General features: G+C 35.2%; 1 long non-coding RNA gene across 1 annotated transcript; it reads left to right on the forward strand.

Annotated features, from left to right (window-relative positions):
- The first annotated feature begins 5,187 nt into the window (after positions 1-5,187).
- LOC107877154 lies at positions 5,188-22,101 on the forward strand. Its single transcript, XR_001676204.2, has 3 exons — positions 5,188-5,494; positions 15,363-15,494; positions 21,830-22,101. It is a non-coding gene; the product is annotated as an uncharacterized LOC107877154 (long non-coding RNA).
- The last annotated feature ends 1,349 nt before the right edge of the window (positions 22,102-23,450 follow it).

Consider the following 23,450-nt stretch of genomic DNA (forward strand, 5'->3'; position numbering starts at 1 on the left):
ATAGGAGGAGTAGAATAGTTATTCCTATATAGCATGGGCATACAACCACCAGTAGATGGGTTAGTGGGTCAATGCTAGCATGATATCAAGATAAGGATAACATAATGCCATTTATAAAACCATGTAAAACCATCCATATGCACACAATGATACATATATATATAACAATGTTGGGAAAGGGTACCGGATTTAGCATGCCTTTAAAACCTTTACTTGTGCTCTGTAGCTTTGCCATCCTAAACCACCAATGGGATATATGGGTCCAGCTCTCCCGAAAAATAGGCCTAGTGCATGAAGCCATACCACCAGAAAAGAAAACCTAGGATGACTTGTACATCCCCCAAAAATATATTGTGACATCATGCACACAATCACCAAAACCAACCTCATATCGGTAAATATGAGTTTCCAGTTTTGCTCCCCTCGGGATATCCACCTTCTGCGACTTTGCAACACGTCCTGCCATTATTGTCCAATTAAAACCATTAAAAAGCAACCAACAAATCCATTTACCATTTATTAACCAAGGCCATTTAGTGGTGATGCCATCATACCAACCATACTCGTAAGTACTATCCATGGCCAACCATATATAGGTTTAAGAGGACTTCTAAGTGCCCTTGTTTTTATTATATTAAACTACTTGGGGGATTTCATGTACCCTAAAAGCATAACCATTTGGCCATTTACCTTTCCAATCCATTTAACCATGCATTATTTCTTTACCAAGTTTTAAAACAAACAAGAGTTCCTCCGTATACTTATAATGAAAACATTATAATATGTATTTTGTCAAATATATTAGGGACATAATATAACCAAAACCAATTCCAATTACCATTAAACCATTCCTATGAAATCCAATCATCCAAAACCACCATTAATGTACATAAAATATAATTAAAATAATGATAAACCATAACCAACCATTTAATATCAAAACCCCCTAATAATATTTGTAAACAAAAATCATACAATCAGTAAAGTCATGAAAACATTAATAAATAGAAGCTTTTAGATAGAATGTACAATGAGGGAAGATAACATGTCTTAAACCATGATGAAGATGAAATGAAATCACCAAGTCAAGCCCCAAATCAAACCTCTAGTTGAAACCCTAGCTTTCCTTACCCAAAAGCTATTGAGAGAATTATGTAGTGTTTAGAAAAGTTTCTAAATCTTAATGAATGGAATAGTAGGGTAAATAACCTTGTAATCAGGTTAAAAGTCATGGGACCTTATTAGGATAAGTTGGGAAATTTCTAGAATATCCTCATTTAAGTGACACAAAATCTCATCCTAGGGGTACGGCAGATCATCATGAGTCGTACCCTCCAATTCGAGTGGTACACTCCACTCATATCCTATCCTCAACCGTTGGATCTAATACTTTCTAACATACGATTAATCAAACTAAGGCGTATACAAAACATACAATTCATACACTTCATTCATAACCTTGCAAATTTAAACCCATAGAAGATTTAGACACTATCAACCATATGAGTATTGGGTATGACTGGTACCCTAGCTTATGGATCATAGTGAGACACTCGTACTCAGATCCAACCTAAGTAACCAAGTCTAAGATTAAGTTTAGAAACCAAATGATTCATACCAACAAATACAATTCATACCCCTAAGTCATATCCATTCCAATAATGAAAATCCATCCCCCCAACCAACACTGGTCACCATATGATTGAACCTTACCATTTATACCCCAATATACGGCTCGTACTCATGAGTCATATTGGCTCCAGAGACTAGAATTCTAGGAAATTTCTTAAGATCTAAAAACTAGGGTGTTTCATTATAGCTTGTTTAAAATCTAGAAATGAATTTAGATACCTTAGCCGAGTCTGGGGTAATATTTTCTTAAAATAGATTTTTGTGATTAAAAGTAGACCCCTCCTACCCACATTAGGCCAAGACTTGTGTTAACTTTTATAGACTTATTTATGCATGCTGAACCTTTATTAATGATTTCTTTTGGACTTTAAGGAGATTGAATACTTAATGAGTATGTTCGTTGGGTAGTCGGTGCTAATTTTGAGTAAAATTTGGTGGATTATTGATATAGTTTATTTATATGGTTTAGTCACATGGCTTATGGACATGGTTTATTGGTATGGTTTATAGATATGGTCTAATTACATGATTTCTTATTCAAGTCCAATAATTAATGATGATGTTGATAACATGAGTTTTGGTTCAAGTCCGATAATTATCGATGACATAAATGCTATTGGTTCCAAAAAATGATGTTATGATGTTTATACTATTGAGGATGATATGAGTTCCAGTTTGAGTTCATCATTGAGAGCGGGGTATTATATGATATGGTTTGGATGATTAGAATGTTATAGCTAATATTCGATATAGTTATGGATCTTCGATTATTTATTTCCCTTTAATTGTACCTTTAGGCTTATGAGAGCCATTTTAGTAGTTATAATTGTGAGATTTGTACGTTGCTATTCTAAATTTATTTTATTTACTTATGCATAGTAGTGTTGGAGCTTATTCCTACTTTGACCTATTACCTTGACTTAGTTTATTTTATCTTGTATCTTACCATATATATATCTTGACCTAGTCTTTTGTTTTTTGTTACGAATTATATTTGAAATTTTTAGTACTTATGTTTTATTTATAATAGCTCCTGCAACGACATTACAAGGTTGTGAGATAATTGTTGATCATTATCTATTTATTAGACTGTTATGACTATCTTATTTCTCTTTTAAGACCTTAAATGTTGATTTATGTCTTTTAGGCCATTTTCCACCAAGTTATCCCATAGTTAAGAGCTTCGAGAAATGGTTTTGCTTAATTGCTAAAGTGATAAAGTAAGTGCCATCATGACTTGTAAATCAGGTCATGACATACTATTAGTGGATCAATATTATCCCTTTGATAGACCAATATATATTATCGATGGATCAACATTATCTCTCCAAAAAACCAACATATCTTATTAATAAATCCATATTGTCCTTTTGATGGACCAATATATCCTCTCAAGGGATCAATATTATCCCTCTGACGAACCAGTATTCCTTATCGATGGTTCAATTTTTGAGTCTATGATAGACTAATAGATCTTATTGATGGGTCAACTTTTGTCCCTCCGATGCATTAACATATTCTATCGATAGTTCAAACTTTGTCCCTTCAATAGACATACAAATACCTATAATGATCCTTCCTAAAGAACAATATTCATTCCTTGACTAATCTTTTCAAAATTTGTTCTTTTGATTTTGGATAAAGTCGCTAGCTAAAATGACTATGTGTCTATTAACTGTCTGCTCTAAGTACAGGTACGCACAAGCCATTACATATTTATTTCACTGAGAGGGCCTTGCTTATTCATTACATATTCATATTTATGTCGCAGAGAGGGTTATTGCACATTCATTTCACTGAAAAGGTTATTTCATATTTACTACATATTCATATTCATTTCATTAAGGGGGTAATTTTATATTTTTCTTGGTGATCCATTGCATATTCATATTTATAATGCCAAGATGGCCGTGATATCGATATTACATCAAACCTAGAGAAGGCTGACGACAAAATGGGTATCCATAAATTGGATAAAAAATTAAAGAGGCTACGTTTCAACCACCAATAAGCCCATCATATATATCTTACATCAAAACCAGTGGAGGATGACATTATAATGGTATCCATAAGTTGCATCAAAACTAAAAGAGGTTGATTTGCAACCGCTGAGAGGGCTATGATATCTATATTGCATCGAAATTGGTGAAGGATGATGTCAAAAGGCTATCCATAAGTTTCATCAAAATTAAGGGAGCTTGATGTTAAACCAATGAGAGGATCCTGATTCTATATTATTTCAAAACTATATGAGACTTACATCATAAAAGATATCCACTAGTATTTAAATTGGAGGAGAATAATATACAAGCGCTAAGAGGGGAATGATAGCTACATTATGTCAAAACTGTAGGAGTCTAGCATTGAAGGATATAAGTGTTTATATACCCATTAGTCATGAAGAGGGAGAGAATTCTAGAAGTAAAAGGCTATGAATTCAAATTGCATCAGGAGATTGCTGGGAGAGTCGACACCTAGTTGTTACCGATGGCTTAGAGGGTCATTACCTAGGAAATCGGATGCTAGGGTTCTGACCATTTTCCTTTTATTTATGCAAAAACTTCTGCTTTCTAAAGATGAATTATGCTTATACAACACTAGGAACATCAATTTTTCTTTGCCTAGGGTTACATACATCCACCCTGCCCAAAAGGAAGGGCAGTTGTTGACACCTAATTTTTTCCTCCCCAACCAAATTAATTTTGAGCTTCTTCAATTTTAAAATAATTATTTTATAAAATTAAGGTGTTCAAAATCAATTTTAGGCTAACTATTTATTTTAAGTAAAAATATATAAATATTTCAATATTTAAATATATACGATTATAAAATATTTTGATGGGTATCTCTTGTTGAAAACAACATTGGAAGTCACTGCAACTTTATTTTTTTTTCAAACCAATTGAAATTAGAATCTAAACTTGTAAAATTAATTTCCATGATAAATTAGACTTTGTGTTAAAATAATTATTTAGATTCGTCAAATTAACAAGCTTTTAAATCAATTGAGTCTTCTAATTTATCTCAATTTATTTTAGTTTATTTATAGGTAATGTTGTAGAAATTGGACCCATTCCCATTACCCCTTAATTCACCCAAACACTAGGCTCAACTCTCCAATATTCGACCCATACCTCATACTATTTCTCTTTTTCTTCTCCAAGCAACAAAAAAATAATCAAATGACACCCTCATTCTCTCTAAACAATACCAACCTTTGAACTCTCGATGAAACCCAAATGACATTTCCTGCTCCTTCTCTCATCTTTCTCATTTATTACGTATTATGGCGTAGGTCCTACAGATGCCATAGTACAAGTTGGAATCTTCCAATGAAAATCTAAAATTATCCATTTAATGTTTCTGATTTTCACCTCAATTTTTCAAAAATTCATACCAAATCATATGAATCCTACATATAAAAGAATATCCAGTACGATTTAAAAACCAATTCACCAAAATCGCCAAATCCATCAGATTTCACCCAACTTTATCCCTATAGATACCTACTAATTTCTTACTTTACCATTTGGGTAAGGAAGAATAGTGATCTTGCAAAATCAGACTCATAAAAGTCTAACCTGACCTTTTTCATTAACATAGGTTTTCATACCCAAAAAGGAAAAACCCTCAATGTTCTAGGTCATTGAAATTTTATGAGTTCATTTGTTCATAATTTTGAGAAATTGAATTCTAGTTTAATTTTGTTCAATTTTAGAAAGGAATTGAAAGAGTTTTTGCATCTTAAAAGCTTGTAAGACTCCTTGAGCTTTGAATTTTTGCTAAGAAAAATTGAAATTCTCTGGTGGTGGTAGAAAGATTCCAATGAAACACGTAGTCTCAATTCACTGCTCATGAAAAGGTAATTTTTATTATTTTTTGATTTTCTGTTATGTGTTTATACTCTAGGTTTCCTTTTTGCTCTTCTGTATGATTTAGGCTTTTTATGAATTTGATGCATACATGTAGCCTTAAATCTATAGTATCATTTTTTTTAGCTTTTTTGATTTAATATAATGATGTGTTTACTAGGTTCTGTTCAGATTTAAATTTTTATTCCTAATCTGTATTTTAAGTCTCAATAAGAAACTTTTGTCCCCTTTTTAATTTGAATAAGAGTTTGCCAATATAAATTAACTCAAGAGTGAATTCACAAATATAGTGGTGTCACAAAAATTGACCAGCATGCTTGATCACTTCCCTATTTTTATTTCAAATTTTGCTCTATTTGATTACATTCAAGTCATTGAGAAGTTTTAAAGAACCAATTGCCTGTTTATGCGACAACATTTAATTTTTATTCACTTTTGATCTTAAAATGTCTAAATAATTAACTATTCAGATCTCATGTTAAATAATTATTTTTTTCATTTCTTAGAACTTTGAGATATATTTGTTGTTATTTGTAGTAACTATTTCACCATATTGATTGAAACCTTGCCTTAGCATGGCATAAGCATTTTTGTGGTTTTTCACCTGTTAGTGAAAAGGTTCAATTATTTTATGTGCTATTGAGGTATAAAACATAGCCTATCTCCTAGATTTTCTTACCAAAACTAGGTATGAAATATAGCCAATCTCCTGGACCTTTTACCAAATAGTCTCTCCTTTTTTATATTTCTAAATATTTGTTTAAAGAGCAAGTTTAATATCAAAGGTAGTCAAGCTTAGAGAGGACCCTTGAACAAAGTCTAGTTTAGTTTCTCCTAAGGTGTTCCTATACTTTTAAAACTCACAATGCCCTAAGAATGTGTGAATGTTATTTTTCTCATTAACATAGAACTTGAAATAATTTCCTCTTCAATTACTAACTTATCTAATCTACTTGGGTCATGTGCTTATTTCTAAAACACCCATGATTGGTTTTGATTTATTTTCTTCCTCTATATTCAATGTCATAATGTTTTGTACCAAATAGCAATCTCAATATTAAAAGCTACACCTTTTCCTTGCATGTATGAGATTGATTTGTTCAAATAAATTTGGAAAATGTGTTAAAATCTATAACATGTTCCTCTTTTAACTATTTAAGTTTTGTTAGTGCTTTGTTATGTTGAACTTTTGATCTTGATTAAATTGCTCACATAAAGGACTAGAGAATGATTGGTATTGAGAGCATTCTTATTTTTTCTCTTTGGCATTATAACAAATTACATTAATGCAAATGGATTTTAATTTTTTTTCTTTGTTTTGGTGCATATGAATTTGGATGAGTCCTTGAGGACTCTCATTCCCATCATCACATCTCATTGTTGAGTCAAAACTCAATAATCCTCTCAATCAACCATTGACCCTTAGGAATGGAAAGTATATAGGTGGAACTCTAGAGAGGATTTAAAAGTGTTTTTCAAGTGTTTAATAATAGAATAATAGGGAAAATAAACTACCAATAGGAATATAAATCGTGGGACCTCATTAGAATAAGTGGGAAAATGTCCAGATTGTCCTCACTTAAACTGCATTTAATTCCCATCATAGGGCACAACTAGACATTAAGAGTTGTACCTATCATGTACGAGAGGTACCCACCTCTCGTACCCTAGGATTTCCCCTTTGGACCCAAAATTGTCTAAGGTTTGACATACCCAAACACAAGTTGTAGCTAAGTGTATGACTAGTACCCATAAACCTACCTATGGCAGACCATAATCCCAGAAGGTTTGAACATTGACCACCATATAAGTTTGTGGTATGACTCGTACCCTGGATTACATCTCATTATGAGCCACACATACTTATATCCAACGTAAGTTACTGAGTCTAAAGGTTAAGTGAAGTAACCAAACAACCCGTACCTAACTATACGACTCGTACCACCAAAATCATACCCATTCTAGTGACCAAATTTATCCCACTAACCAACACTTGTCAGCATACGACTGGACCATACCATCCATACCCAAGTTTAAGACTCATTCCCCAAAGTCATATCTTGCCCATAAATCAGAAATCTAGGAAATTTTGTATGGTCCAGCAACCAGGAAGTTTCAGTCTCCCCCACTAAGAACATTCGTCCCCGAATGATGGATAAGTTAGGGGTAACCATACACACAAGTCATTTACATTTTCAAATATACCCAATCTTTAACAATGTTTAAAAAGAAATATGCAATGATATTAATGTTTTCTTTAAACAACTCAAAAAATAAAGATGGATGAAGAACACATACCTTCCGCACGAATCCCAGGAGCAGAAATAGGTGTTGATACTTGGACTTTATGTCCTCCACCGCTTCGCATATAACTTCTTCCACCTTATGGTTCTTACAAAGAACCTTAACCCAAGACACATTCTTGGTTCATAACCAACAAACCTGCCTATCCAAGATCTTAATGGGATCTTTTCATAAGATAGATAGTTCGAGATACACAAACCCTTCAAAGGAAAAATCGAAGAAGGGTCCCCAATTCACTTTCTCAACATGGAAATATGAAATACTACATGGACGAAGCTCAAACCAGAGGGAAACTCCAATTCATACGCTATATTACCAACCCTTCACAGAACCACATAAGTACCAACATATCGGGGACTGAGCTTCCCCTTCTTATCAAACCGCATTACTCTCTTCAAGCGAGATATATTTAAGAACACTTTATCCCCAACCTCAAAATCCAAGTCTATATGTCTTACATCCATACAGGACTTTTGGCAACTTTTGGCAGCCTTAAGACTATCTCGAATCACTTTCACCTTTTCCATAGCCTTATAGACCAAATTCAAAACAAACATACCTTCTCAATCTCGAACAAACCAATAGGAGATCTACACTTTCAACTATATAATGCCTCAAAATGGGACATACCAATGCTAGAATGATAGCTATTGTTGTAAGCAAACTCTACCAAAGGTAAATGATTAACCCAATTACCACCATGATCATTCTCACATGCTCGAAGCATATCCTCCAATGTTGGAATAGTTTTTTTCATTTTCCCATCCGTTTGAGGATGAAAAGCAGTACTCAGACTCACCTTAGTACCTAATACCTTCTGAAAAGATCGCCATGAAAACTATATACCACGATCAGTGATAGTAAAAATTTGTACCCCATGCATCTTCACATTCTCTTGAAGATATATAATTTCACATAATCTTCTGCCAAAAGGTAGTCCTCACTGGCAAGAAATAAATAGACTTTGTCATCCTATCCGTGATGACTCAAATCGAATCAAATTGATCCCAAAACCGAGGAAGACTAATAACAAAATCCATATTAATTACCTCCCATTTCCATTTGGGTAGCTCAATTACACTATAAAACCCACCACGCCTCATGGGCTCAACTTTAATTTGTTGACACACCATACACTTGGCTATGAAATCATCCACGCCCCATTTCATACCATTCAATGATATATTTCCTAAAGATCATGATACATCTTCGTTATTTCAAGATGAACAACGTAGTGTGATTCATGATCCTTAACCAAGATCCTTAACCAACCTTCCTTGGTACCGCAAAGTACCGTCACCATAGATCTTAAACACCATTAGTTTTTGCATACCTACATTACCTTGATTTTTCATCAAGATACGATCTAGCACTTGTTTCTCCTTAATCCTTACACTAAGAGAAGACCAAACCACTTCCTATACCATTACACCACCATCCTTGGAGTCCAAAAGACAAACTTTAAGATTATCTAAATGGTGAATATCTTTCACCAATTCTCATTTTCCTTTCTCCACATGATTCAAACTCTCTATGGATAATATGTTAAGAGCATTAGTAACTATGTTAGCCTTACCTGGGTGATAGCAGACTCATGTCATAGTCCTTAACAAGCTCCAACCATTTTCTTTGACTGAAATTCAGCTCCTTCTGAGTGAACACATACTGTACACTCTTATGATCAAAAAAGACTTCTACGTGCACTCCATACAAAAAATGCTCCTAGATTTTCAAAGAAATAACCACCGCTAATAGCTCTAAATAATAAGTAGGATAATTTCTCTCATGCACCTTTAACTACCTAGAAGCATAGCAACACCTTCCCATAATGCATCAATACACAAATGAGCCATACTCAAGATGCATTACAATAAACCACAAACCCCTCACTTCCCTCAGACAATGTCAAAACTAGTTTCCCTATCCGAAGAAAGACCAAGAAGATCATCTGGAATGACCTTAGGAAACTTATTTACTATAAAAAACAAATGAAAAAGAAGGACCCTCCGAGTTAGAATTTTTAACCCAGACCATGTGATAAAGACAACCTATAGAGATTAATCTCTGAGCTCTAAGATAAGAAATAAAACTCCCCTAGGAGATAGGGATCCACTTTCCCAATATATAGTTGGTTCACTAAGGAACCTAAAGACAACCTTACGGGTTTGACAATCCAAGGATGTATAGAAAGAGGGTAACCAATCTATCCCCAGAATGACATCAAAGTCTACAATATCCAGTTCAAACAAATCCACCAAAGTCTACCTAGCACAAACTAATACCATACACCCCCTATAGACTCTCTTAGTAATAGCTGAGTCACCTACTGGGTAGAAATAGAAAAAAGATCCAAAACAACCTACTGATCAAAACCAATACATACATCCCATATGGGGTTACACAAGAAAGAGTGAACCCTGGGTCAAGCAGACAATACATGTCACGAGAAAAGAGTAATAGAATCTCAATAATGACATCAAGTGCCAAGACCAGAAGTAGGAACAGATAACAAAGTATAGGAGCAAAAGATAAAGCAATCAAAGCCTTGACCGCTCTCGAATCTCCCTTACCAATTGGATAATTCTTTAGGACATGGCCTGGCTGGCCATATTTAAAACACTTCTCCCTAATTTTGTCACAATAACCCCAATAAAAATGACCATAGAATCGGTAAAGAGGGTATAAAGAAGCTAATTAACCCCAACTCACTTGAGATTGGGCACCCTATACCCAAAAATTATCACCACCTTGCGGTCACCTACCAACCAACAGTCTTGGGTAAGGAGCGCTAGAAGTAGAGAAGAAATCAGAACTTCTTTACTTCTTTTTTGATCATTTACCTCCGTCATGACAACCCTGATGTTGAGCACCACTCTACTCAGAAAACCTACTTGTCTTACCCATTCTTTCCCTAAACTCTACCCATCCTTTTACCTTGCTTGAGCTTCACCAAATCCTCCATCTTTGCTTCCCTTGGCTATTAAGGAAAGAAAAGATATAGAACAGTATTAGAAAATCATCCCATAAGGAAAACTCCTTCACATCATCTTTATCCACATCCCACTCTTCGTACAATTGTTATGTAATATCCTTGAGTTGATAAGCTGTAAAGTTTACACCTTCCGTATTATAACCTGCATAACCCTAAATGAATATCTTCTCCATTTTATCCAAGAATCCCTGAGGGTCCTTCTCCACCTTCACACCGATAAAAGTTGGAGGATTCAGTTTTATAAACTAGCCAACCCTTATGGCCTCAGCAGATAATCCACCAGATAGATCCTACTTAGCCTGAGCAGCAACTAACTAAGTAATAGTATGAATAGACTAGAAAAATTCCATATTAGTCACCTCACCTTAAGGAGGACTAGTAGTAATTGGAGATACTCCAGAACAATCAGGGATTGGACCCTGAGAAGGAGTGCGAACTCCAGGTGTAGGATGTACCCCATCAACATCATCCCTAGATACGATAAAAGAATTTTCTTATGTTGCAGATTATTGAGGCATGATCTGAAATGCGAATAACCAAGGATTAGATAAGAATTCCATGACTTAAACTCCAAGATTTAAAATAAAATACCAAGAAAGGGAAATATTCCTAAATACATCGTGGCCTCTCTCTTATGAGAGTGGCATACTATACACCCTTAAAAAGACCAGATGCGACTTTATGGACTCCCAATTAACTGTGACCCTAAATTTTTGATACCAACTTGACACAATTTGATCCATGGCCTTATTTGAATGTGCGTCCAAATTCCAATCGAGATCGTGGACCACCCTACTACCTAACCTAACCTTTAGTTGTCTACCCTTAGTTGGTTAAATTTTGATAATATAAAAAGTTAGTGTAACAACTTATATGAAGACTCTAGGATAGGAAAAAAAAAATGACCAACCCAATTGAATCAACCATCCCATACAAAAGAATCGAAACCATAAACCCGACCATAACCAAATAGATTTCATTAATAATTAAATATATAATCCAAAAATAAAATAGGATAGAACAACCAATAATATCGTTAATCGGTACCAGCCCCAATACTAATACCAATTCTAAGGCTGAGACCCATACTGATCCCAGCCATTCTAACCCATAGTAGTTCCATAAAAGCCTCTAACTAAAAGAATAGAAATATCCAGTTGGCATATGCCCGCAACTATAGCAAAAACCAATATCTATAAATAATTTAGAGTATGAAATAGCATCCATGAAATAGAGTGTTCTGAATAGATGGAAGCTCACCACTTTAATCCAAAGCTGACCCTCGAGTGTTCAAATACTAAGCAGGAGAAGTAGAATATCTGATTCCTATATCGCATGGGGATACAGCTGCTCGAAGCTGGGTTAGCGGGTGAACACTAGCATGAACTCCAGATAAGGATAAAATAATGCCAATTATAAAACCATGTAAAACCATCAATATGCACATAAACCATACATATATATATAGCCATATGGGAAAGGGAACTAGATTTAGCATGCCATTAAAACCTTTACCAGGGCTGTGTAGCTTGGTCATCCTAAATCCACCCATAGGCTATATGGATTCAGCTCCCCCTGCTGAAAGAGCCCTAGTACGTGAAGCTGCACAACCAAAGAAAAAAAGCTAGAATGACTAGTACATCCCCTAAAATTTAAAGTATGACAATATGCACATGGTCACTAGGATCAAACCTCACATTCGCAAATAAGATTTTCTAGTTTTGAAACCCCTGGGATTTCCACCTTTCACGGTGTTGTTACAACCTCCCCCCTTAACCATAATTAAAACCCTTCGCAAAAAAGCAAACCATTATTTATTTATTATTAACCATGGCCATTAGTAATGGTATCGTCATACCAACTATAACTTGCAAGTATTATCCTTAGCCAAATATTTTTAAGATCAAGGTATTCTTATGTACACATATATCAGATTATCCAATTAACTTACGGGATTTCTATGTACCCCACAAGTATGTTATTAAGCCAAACCATTCCAAAACTATTTAAACCATTCATATCATTTAGGGTTCCATTACCAAGTTTAAACCATGCATAAGTTCCATTGAAAACCAATATTAGAGTGAAAGCATTGTTATAGGCTTTTTATCAAACATATTGGGGTCATACTATTTCTGAAACCAAAGTCCATTACCAAATAACCATTCCCATGCAACTTATTATCCAAAACCACCATTAATGCATATAAAATAATAATTAAAATATGATAACTTTATGTTAAGACTTCACTCAAGTTAAGACTTCACTCTATGTGATCACTTTGTATGACTCGCATACATAGGGTATGATTAGGGTGAGGCCATATCATATTTAAGACAGAATTCTATCCTCCTAGGCTTCTCAAAGTACTATAGGGGAGGGAGAAATGGGTATGACTCATATCCAAAGTGTACAAGTGGTTTACCCATACGTATCTTTGACAATATGCTCAAAAACCAAAATTTTTTGTAAGGCTAAGATCTTGGGTGTTTCATTATTATGAATAAGAAACTAGTAGCTTAATAATAAATGGTGGTTAGTTAATATAGACTATATGGAGTGGATTCATAAGTTATATGTCTAAATAACTATATAACTATGATCATGATTACCTTGGTATATGCTGGTTTGACTTGTAGTAGTTGATGATGATTATGGATCTTGGCAAGTGACCATTATGGGAAATGTATAAACCATGGTAATTTTGAGTTGGTCATTTATATATATTTATATGTCTTGATATGTTGATAAATTGATCTATCATTGTACTCTTTGATGTATGGGATGCTGTGATAAGTTCTTTACTTTGTGTTATTTTGAGTGTACTTCTCGGTAGTATGGAATGCCATGGTAAGTTCTTTTCCTTTATGCTTTGATGATTTACATGTGTTTAACTTTGTGTGTTTGAGATTGTAATTGTGTATACGCTTTGCTTTATACTTTTGGATCGGTTATTTACTTTGTATGATGATTGTGGTACGTATTGATATGAGATGTCATATTATTTTTTTAGTGGTTAGTTATTGTGTACAGTGATGATGAAGAAGATTAAGTTTTGATTCTTCACCTTGACTTATAATTTGTTTCTTAGTTTATATCATATTTTAGCTCTATTGGTCGATGATGCATACTATGTACCCGTTGTTTTGGTACTCATATTAAACTTCTGTATCTTTATTATGTAGACCTGAGTACTAGTTATTGTCATTGATTTGATATTTTTCTATGTTGATCTTCTAGAGATAGGGTGAGCTCCTGGAGTTCAAATATCCCATTTCCCTCCCATCTTTATTTAGTATATTGTATTTGGGATGAATGTATAAGACTAATTAGACTTTGAGTTGTATTTACTATTGTTGAACTTATATTCTCTTGCATTGGTATTACCATGTTATGGGAATCGGTATCCATAGGTGTTTGTCAATTGTTGAACATTGTTCTTTGTGATTATGTTCTTCCATCATGGAACTTGTCGGGCATTTCTACCAAAGTAATCCATTGCCTTAGCTCCAAGTTATCGTATTGTCTTACCTACTGGTGGGTTTAAAATGTGCTATCACAATTCATTAATCAGGTCATGACAAATTGGTATCAATGCCTAGGTTTCACCGGTATTATTGGTATAACAGCATGTGTCTAATAGAGTCCTATGAATCGCAATGTTGACATCCGTTTCTTATCTTTGGGAGGCTATGGGACATTCTTAGAAGTCCTTCATTTTTTTCTCATATCGTGCTAAGAGTCTGAGTTGGTTTGTAGGATATTTTCTTAAATTTACTCTTTTGCAGATACCCAGGACACGTGTTATAGCTATGCATAATGAGGGTCCCGAGACCCAGCCTAGGGATTTGTCCTCTATTCAAGGACAAATAGTGGACAACTAAGCCTATGGTTCCCCCCCCCCTTCCCTTTCAATCTTAGAAATAAGTGTATTAGAAGTGCAAAACATGTAAAGAGCATCATCCTAGAAATAGGGATGCTTGATTGATGTTTTGGATGATTACAAATTTCATACTTGTTAGGTGCTCGAAAGAGCCAATGGGTGAAATCATTGTGGTTTTATTAAAAAATTGACCAAAATGACCTTCGACCTATCATATCCTTTATTTTACAACTAAATTTCATGATGAACCAACATCAACCCATATGCATTACCTCTAAGTAGACATAATCCCATGATTTGCCTCAAATCGTGAATTCTAAGTAGAAGTTTTATTCACCAAGTACTTAAAGTTTGTTGTGAAGAGTTTCGAAACAAATACCCCCATTTTATTTTTCATGTCATTTTTTTTATTGTTAGTATTATGTGTAATCTTTTAGTAAATTGAGCATCCATAAGAATTTAAGTATATAATTCACTCCTAGAGATTCGGCCCCAATTCAAATTGGGTTACTTGACAATGACTACCTCACCCCTATTTTTAGGAGTGATTTGAGCGTTATAAAACTGGCACCATGGTCAGGGAGTGAAATATAGATTTTTCTTGTGTGGTGTCATTCTTACTTGGGAATACCCGGAGTGGTGTAATTTACTTTATTTATTTATTTTTCATCTTTTGCAGGTGATCAAAGTGTAAATGAAGCAATGAGTGATAGCACAAGCAATATGGGCACACTCAATGCTTCTATTGATGATGAAGGCCAATTATATGAGGCGGGACCAACAAGTGAAATTTGTATTCCACCAATCAACGGTAATTGAGTGTTTCATATGACTATTATGCTTCACATATTGAAAATAAAAGGGTTTTATGGGATCAAGCATATGAAGAGCCGAATGTCTACTTAAAGATCTTTGTGGATGTTTGTGCACCATTTAACATAGCATATATTACACAAGAATCCATCCGGCTTTGACTTTTCCTATTTTCACTAATGGGTGAGGTGGTTTTATGGCTTCACTCACTTCTACCCGGCTTAATTACATCATAGGAAGAGCTTATTATGGTGTTTCTTGATAGATACTTCCCACCATAAAAAATACTTCAAAAGCGGGATGAGATTGTGAACTTCCAGAAAATGAATGGAGAACTGTTATTTGAAGCTTGGGAGATGTTTAATTGAAAGTTAGCCCAATGCGCGAATCATGAGGTTCCGAAAAAAATGCTCCTCAAAATTTTCTATACGGGTCTTGATTCATTAAACAAAACGGTGGTGGATAATGCGATGGACGGTTTTATAGTTATACTGCATTATCTTGTGGCCTTTCGATTTATAGGAGAAGTATCAAAACAAAATTGGGGATGGCATATCTGAGACAACGAATCTTCCAAAACCCCTTCTACCACATCTGTGGTGACTAATGAATAAAGAAACCAAGAAGAAGAAAAGGAGGAGAACATGGCCGAAATGATAACCCAATTTGAGCTCTTGATGAAACATGTTATGTCTGATCCCGTGAAAGCGTTAAACGTTATAGCATCAAAATCTTTTAAAGAGGATGAATAGGAAAAGAAGTTAGATGAAGAAATCCGATACTTTGCAAACTAGTCGGGGGTTCCCGCCCCCTATCAATGGCAAGGTGAGAACCAAGGTTGTATAGATCATGAGCGTAATCGACAATGGAGATATTGTGAACATGACTATGACTGTTATGTCCCTCCTCCTAATTGAGCTAAAGACAAGAAATCTAGTGCCATTGACCCCAAAAAGTTTAAGACCGAAGATATGTTAGCACGGATTTTGAATAGAGTAGAAGGCACAGACAAGATGTTCCCTGAATTAAAGGGGGATTTCTCCCATCTCTATCAAATGATGGTGTCTCACTTCGCCTCTATCAAGCAATTTGAGACCCAAGTAGGGAAAATATCAACACAATTAAATGCTAGACCTATAGGTGGACTTTCTAGGGACACAATTACTAACCTAAGGAACGACACCCAAGTCCTACCAATTTTAACAAGGAGTGGAAAAGCACTTGAGGAACCTTTTAGAGGAGACGTGAGTAAGAATATGCCCAAGGCCAAAGGGAAGGAGGTGATTCCTCAAAGAAAAGAGGTAAATGATAAAAAAGAGGTGAATGAAAGCGATGATGAGGTGGTTGAAGTTTAAAGGCAACAAGTTGAAGCAAGACCAACCATTCAATTTCCTCCCCTATTTCCTCAACGTTTGCATAAAAATAAAGAAAATGAAAAATTGAGGAAGTTCATGGACAAACATAGCGACTTATCGATAAATATCCCGTTGCTTGAAGCTATCGAAGAGATCCAAGGATACACTAAGTTGATGAAAAAATTGATGTCCAAGAAGAAAATTGTTGAAGGCGATACTATTGAGGTCACTCATTGATGTAGCACTATCATGGATAGCAAAGTTGCGGAAAAGAAAGATTATCCTGGAACATTCACTATTCCTTGCATAATTGGGACACATGAATTTGAAAAAGCTCTATGTGACCTTGGTGCAAGCATCAACTTAATGTCTTTCATCATATACAAAAAACTTCGTCTGGATGCCCCTAGACCAACCTCCATGCTACTCTTGAGGGTGGAACGATCTATATAAAAGATGGTAGGTATATTGTTTGACATCCTTGCGAAAGTGGACAAGTTCATTTTCCTGGTGGATTTTGTGGTATTGGAGTATGAAATAGACCAAGAGGTGTCTATCATTATTGGTCGTCCTTTCTTGGCCACTGTAAGAGCCATTATCGATCTATAGTTGGGGGATATAAAATTTAGAGTGCAAGAGAATGAGGTCTCTTTCAAAATTTGCAAGGTAAAGAAGCAAACTGTGGATTTTCAAGTAGTATCCGTGGTGGATATTGAAAATGAGAAGATGAATGAAGTGGATTTCAAGGACCCTCCTTGAGAAAAAAGGAAGTAAGATGTCATGCAACGAAGATAACTAAGGCGCTAGGCTGGAGGCAACCCACAAATACCATGAGAGTGGCTCGTATCATTTTTTTGTTATGTTATTATATAATAGATGTTATCTTTTACATATACATATCCTAAGCATTTGTGGAACTATAGAGTGCAGAGGATAACCTAAACAAGGGAGTAATGTAGCGAAATTGAGTAAAACATCGAACAGGAAAAAATAGGGGAGCAGAATTGCTCTTGATTACCATGATCACGGTCTCCAAATATGATCGTTGCCATGTAGGTGTTCGCGATCACAGTCGCGGCTACTTCTGCCATTTAACCCCTAGTTTCCCTTATTTAACTCACAATCACTTTTAAGATTGTACTCTCTAATTTATCCTAATTTTTGTTCAAGTTTGTGAGCTCAAACAACATCCTTGAATTTTGTTGTACCAAAACTCCTACAAGTGACATGAATCCATGCTTTTACTTATGAAAATAGGCCATAAAATGCATGATTAAGAAGGGCCTAAAATTTTGATTTTTATGTTTTCTGTGTTGTCATATTTGGTATTGGTGTGATGTTGGTTGTTGATTAAGGGGTGCGTACAAGTGGGGAAAATCATGAGTACCCAAATTTTGTGTGAAATAGGTAAACCAATGAGATATGCATACCAAGTGTTTGATAAAATGCTTTAATGAACTTTCAAAATATATATTTGTTTTATAAAGGGCATTCACACACTTGTTAGCATTGTTCCAATGATCTTCATATGCTTCCACATTGTAGAACATACTAGTAGCCAAAATTTAGAAGAAATATATACATGCAGAGCTGACATGGAACAAACCTCAGGTAGCACGACTGCAATCATACACCACAATTGTGATAATGCAAACACAATGCTGACTCACGATCACGGTAATTGAATACAACTTCATGCCATGTCAAAAATCCTGCATTTCCAATTTTTAGTCTAGCAACATCAAGCACCCAGTAAAATGAACTCTAGTGATCAATCGAGAATATTTTGCATTATTAAAATATCATTGAAAGATATAATGTCTGCTTAGTGATTTTAGGAAAACCTCATGGATAAGTATGATCACATTGGATTCATGGCACCTGAGTGCCACACTTTTTACTATAGGGATCTTCCAAGGACAAAGCTGCTCTCGGAGAGAGGAATTTTCTTGGATAATGAGCTGGAGAAACCACTTGTACTTCATGAAAATCTTAAAGCCATAGGGTGGAGGGCTTTACCCTAGATCCATGCATAGTAAATTAGCAATGGGTCTATGAATTCTATGCAAACATCGGTGAAGTCTCCTTATTGGACCCACTCAATGTGACTGTCAAGATTTGGGAAATGCCGATGACAGTTGGGAATAAACAAATCAATGATGTTTATGGACTTAAGCAGGCAGATATGGGTGATTTCAATGCAAAGCAGTGTAAATCAGGGAATTGGTTAGCACAACGGCTATGCCCTGGAAGGGAAGTCTCATGGACCCAAACTAAAAGCAATATTTCTATGAACGACTTCACCTCTGAGGCTGAAATATGGTGGCACATCATTTGTAGGCGAGTTTCTCCTTGCACCCATATGACAGTAGCCCCAGATTGTGTGCTAGGATAGTTGCGTGCATTCTAGACGATATCCCTCTAGATGTTGGTCAACTAGTGGTTAGTGAAATAGATTATTTCATAAACCAAGGTGGAATGCATCTCTTCTTCGCCTCTTCAATTACCGAGATTAGTAGAAAAATAAGGGTGGATGAGTATGCTAGTGATACATGGGTGCGTCCCAATGCTCCCATTTACCCCTTGAGTATTAAAGGTAAGGACGAACCCAGCAAAAGCAAAAAAAGAAAGATCGACTTAGAAAAGCAAGCATATAGTGAACCTGAGTCTCATAGGCCAACCACCATGGGACACCTTGAGGAGATTGGAGTAAATATTTCTACAATCAAAGAGCTTATGTCTATTTTTCCCAAGGATCGAGACATCCATCCGCCACTAATCATTATTATGTGCCATGTACCAATTATGAGAAGTACAAGGTGGACCAAAAGAAGCAAGAGGCTACCATTGATAAACTTGAAAAGGCCTACTCTTCTTTGGTGGAGTCTCATTGAGACCTCCAGATCGCACAAAAAAAATGGTTACAAAGGAATGAATTCTTTATTAGGATATCGAAGGGCATAAAGGGGTTATGGAAGGTTCTAAGGCCCTAAGATAGACTTTTTTCTTATTGGGTGGACATTAATGATGAGGCCCCAGTCGAGTGGTCTGATCTTGAGGACAAGAGTGGTGATGCAGAGTCCAACAGTGATAGCAGCCCTTGATACAGTTTCAGAGAGAACCCTTATCTCTTTTACCCTTGATTATTTTTATAGTGTGGACACTGCTATCTTTGCAGTTAGGGTGTCTCTTTAGTTTTATTAATTTAATTTGGTCCTATATTATTGATATTTCTACATACTTTTCAGCTTGTTTGGATAATTCATATCTTTATTTTTATTTGGGTTCGTAATAATCGGGCACTCTGATGGTGCCCACATTTGCATGGATTAGCTAATTTGTTCTAGGTTTTTCATCTTATTTTAGTTCCATTGTAATTGAGTTGCTAACCATGAATGCAAGAAAATTCTGAGTGCCTACAGCATTGATAATCTGGGATTATATTGTTATTTATTAGTGAGGTCTGAGTACCATATGGTGAGTCACTGGTACTATGATTTGTAATATGAGATGATAGCTTGGGTGGTTTCCATGATTAGAAAATTATGTGTGGTGTGAATACAAAATCCATCGACCCCCTCTGTCCAAAATTTTTACAAAATTCGAAGTCATAAACATGAGCAACTTTGTGATGAAAATTTTTCCCTCTTTCTATGACTCCGAAAGTTTATATTAGAAAAATAATAAATACTCTATTTTTTTCTTGAGCTTGTAGAACAATTGAACCCACTGATAATATTCACATGTCATATGTGTGAGGTTAATTGTCGTCGTCTCATGTGTACTCTTACCATCTAGAACTTGTTCCATTAGTCTTTCCCGACTAAATTTTTACTATGCTTGGTTGGTAAAATGATAATAAGCCATCTTGTGATTTTGGAATCCCACTTTAGTCTAAAAATCCTACCCATGCATAATCATCCTTAGTACTCACTTTGAATATTTGGACCTTTCTTTAAACAACTCATTACAACCTGTGACCTTTCCATTTAATCTCTCTTGTAACCCAAAACCTCCTTGAACTTTAAAATGTAACTTGAGGCTACAAGCCTAAGTTAAGGGTGGTAAAGTTTGATGGAAGAAAGTGTAAGGCCATAAAGTTGTTAGAGTAATGCCTCATGAGCTTGAATCTTAAAAATAAATAAATAGGAAATGAATGAGTCCTTCAAAGGAATGGAATGCACGTAAGTTACAAGAAAAGGAAAGCAAATAAAAGTGGTTCATATAGAATGCTATTTGTAGGCGTAGGAAAGGAAATAAATTAAAGAAGAGCGCCCCTTAACAAAAAAATGGATTGAAAAAGGTGTGATGAGAATGTTCAAGGAGGGGTGTAGCTATGTTATTCCCAAATGATATCCTTTCTTAAACTCTAAACCTACATTACAAAAACAAAAATAGGGGCAAGATTATGACATGGTATATGTTAACTTGGAGAATTTATTGAGAGAGTGAGTGTTTACACTTAAAATTTCTTGTTACATTCTTGATGACTAGGTGTGTGAATATTCCCATTCTTGTGAGGAGGCATGTGAACTAGTTAGGGTGGGTGATTTTTTATCTTACGCATAATGAGATAATCAGAAGTATTACATGCTTGTAGTCAACATGTAAGTCATTTTTAGAGTGTTAGTAGTTGTTACATAGTTTCTCCGAAAAGTGTATGGCATCCCTCGCTGGTTCATTATGTGATGAGGTGAGTTGTTAAAATCCTATTTTCCTATGTGTGAAAATCATTTGGTAGTATCAATCAAGTTTAATTCATCATAATCATTGATTTATAGATTGAGGGCATACATATGAAATTGTCTCATAATAAGGGCTAGTGTTGCTTGAGGACAAGCAAGGTCTTAAGTTGGGGGTATTGATGAGAGGTGATTTTACCACAAATTCTCACTCAATATTCATGTATATTACCTTGTTTTGAATGAATAAATGAGATAGATTCACGCATAAATGCACCACTATCCACTCTTTGCAGGCATAAAGTTGAGGAGATCAAAATATGTGGATGGGAGCTGAAAATGAAAGAAAGGAAGTAAAGAGAAGTACAACTGAAGACCTGGACAACATCATCCTCAGGTATCGCGTCCAGGGTCATCAAACTGTAGTCGTAAACTGTCAAGATGGTCAAAGTAATATGGTCGCAGCATACAACCACGGTCGCGTAGTCATGGTCACAGAGAGCCGTACGCGATTGTGGTTTAACATAAATATACCTAGGGGCAGATCTGTAAAAGCACTTAGGTACATCCCAAGCCATATTTAAGAAAAAGCCTTTTCTTCTTTAGGGATTACTTAGCTCATAAGATATCTTAGAATTTTAGACTTGAAACCCTAATTGGGTAAGTGTGTAATTAACTTTGGAGGCTAACTTTCTTAGGATTTTTGTGAAGATTGAATGCCCAGGATAATCCGTATGGTATATCTCTCTTTACTTTCTTTATGAGTAGCTAAAGAATTTATTCTTGGGATTATGTTGATGTAGACTGTAATTTTTGTATAGGTATTATTGTGTTTGCATGATTGTTAGTTGTTGAGTAAAGATTTCACCATTGATTAAGCTTATGAGTTTAAATTTGATGGATGCAAGCCCCAAATTTCTAAATGCATTTGATGGGTGAAAACTCCAAACTCTAGAAACCCTTTATCATTCTTAAAAGAAGAATGAAGGTGAACGTGATGTAACCAATAACATCCTTGAAAGAGGGTTATAGATGGATAAGGAAATGGTGGAAAATTAAGCCTATGGTTTTCTTCCTCTTGCAATCTTAGAAATAAGTGTATTAGAAATGCAAAACATATTAATAGCATAATCCTAGAAAAAGGGATTCTTGATTGAGGTTTTGGGTGATTACAAATTTCACACTTGTTTGGTGCTCGAAAGAGCCAATGGGTGAGATCATTGTGGTTTTACTGAAAGATGGACCAAAATGGCCTTTGACCTAGCCTATCCTTTAGTTAATAACTAAATTTCAAGAGGAACCAACATCAACCCATATGCATTATCTCTAGGTAGACATAATCCCAAGATTGCCCTCAAATCTTGAATTCTAAGTAAATGTTTCATTCACTAAGTTCTTGTTAAAGTTTGTTGTGAAGAGTTTTGAAACAAATCCCCCTATTTTATTTTATATGTCATTCTTTTTATTATTTGTATTTTTCGTAATCTTTTAGTAATTTGAGCATGCATAAGAACTGATGCTTATAATTCACTCTTTCAGATTTGACCCCAATTCAAATTGGGTTACTTGACAATGAATGCCTCACCCCTTGTTTTTGGGAGTGACTTGAGCATTATCATTGCACTCTTGCAAGTGGTGTTAGTATGATGATACCAATGGGATGCCTTTGTTAAGTAATTTGATTAATGGTTATGTATGTGCGTAATGAATGTTTTAAATATTTCTTTAAAGCAGGATTGTAGCTGGTCCATGAAAGTGGAGTCCAATGGACTAATACTATAAACCACATTAGCCGATTTGAGTATCTATATAATCAGGAGGTTCGAGTCCCTTGAGTGAATATATGAATAGCAGGTTTAGTTACCCATATTATATATATTGGTCCTTAAGTCATCTTGATTATACCGGGAGAATCGA

This window comes from Capsicum annuum, chromosome 7 (assembly GCF_002878395.1).
Source record: "Capsicum annuum cultivar UCD-10X-F1 chromosome 7, UCD10Xv1.1, whole genome shotgun sequence".
NCBI lineage: Eukaryota > Viridiplantae > Streptophyta > Magnoliopsida > Solanales > Solanaceae > Capsicum > Capsicum annuum.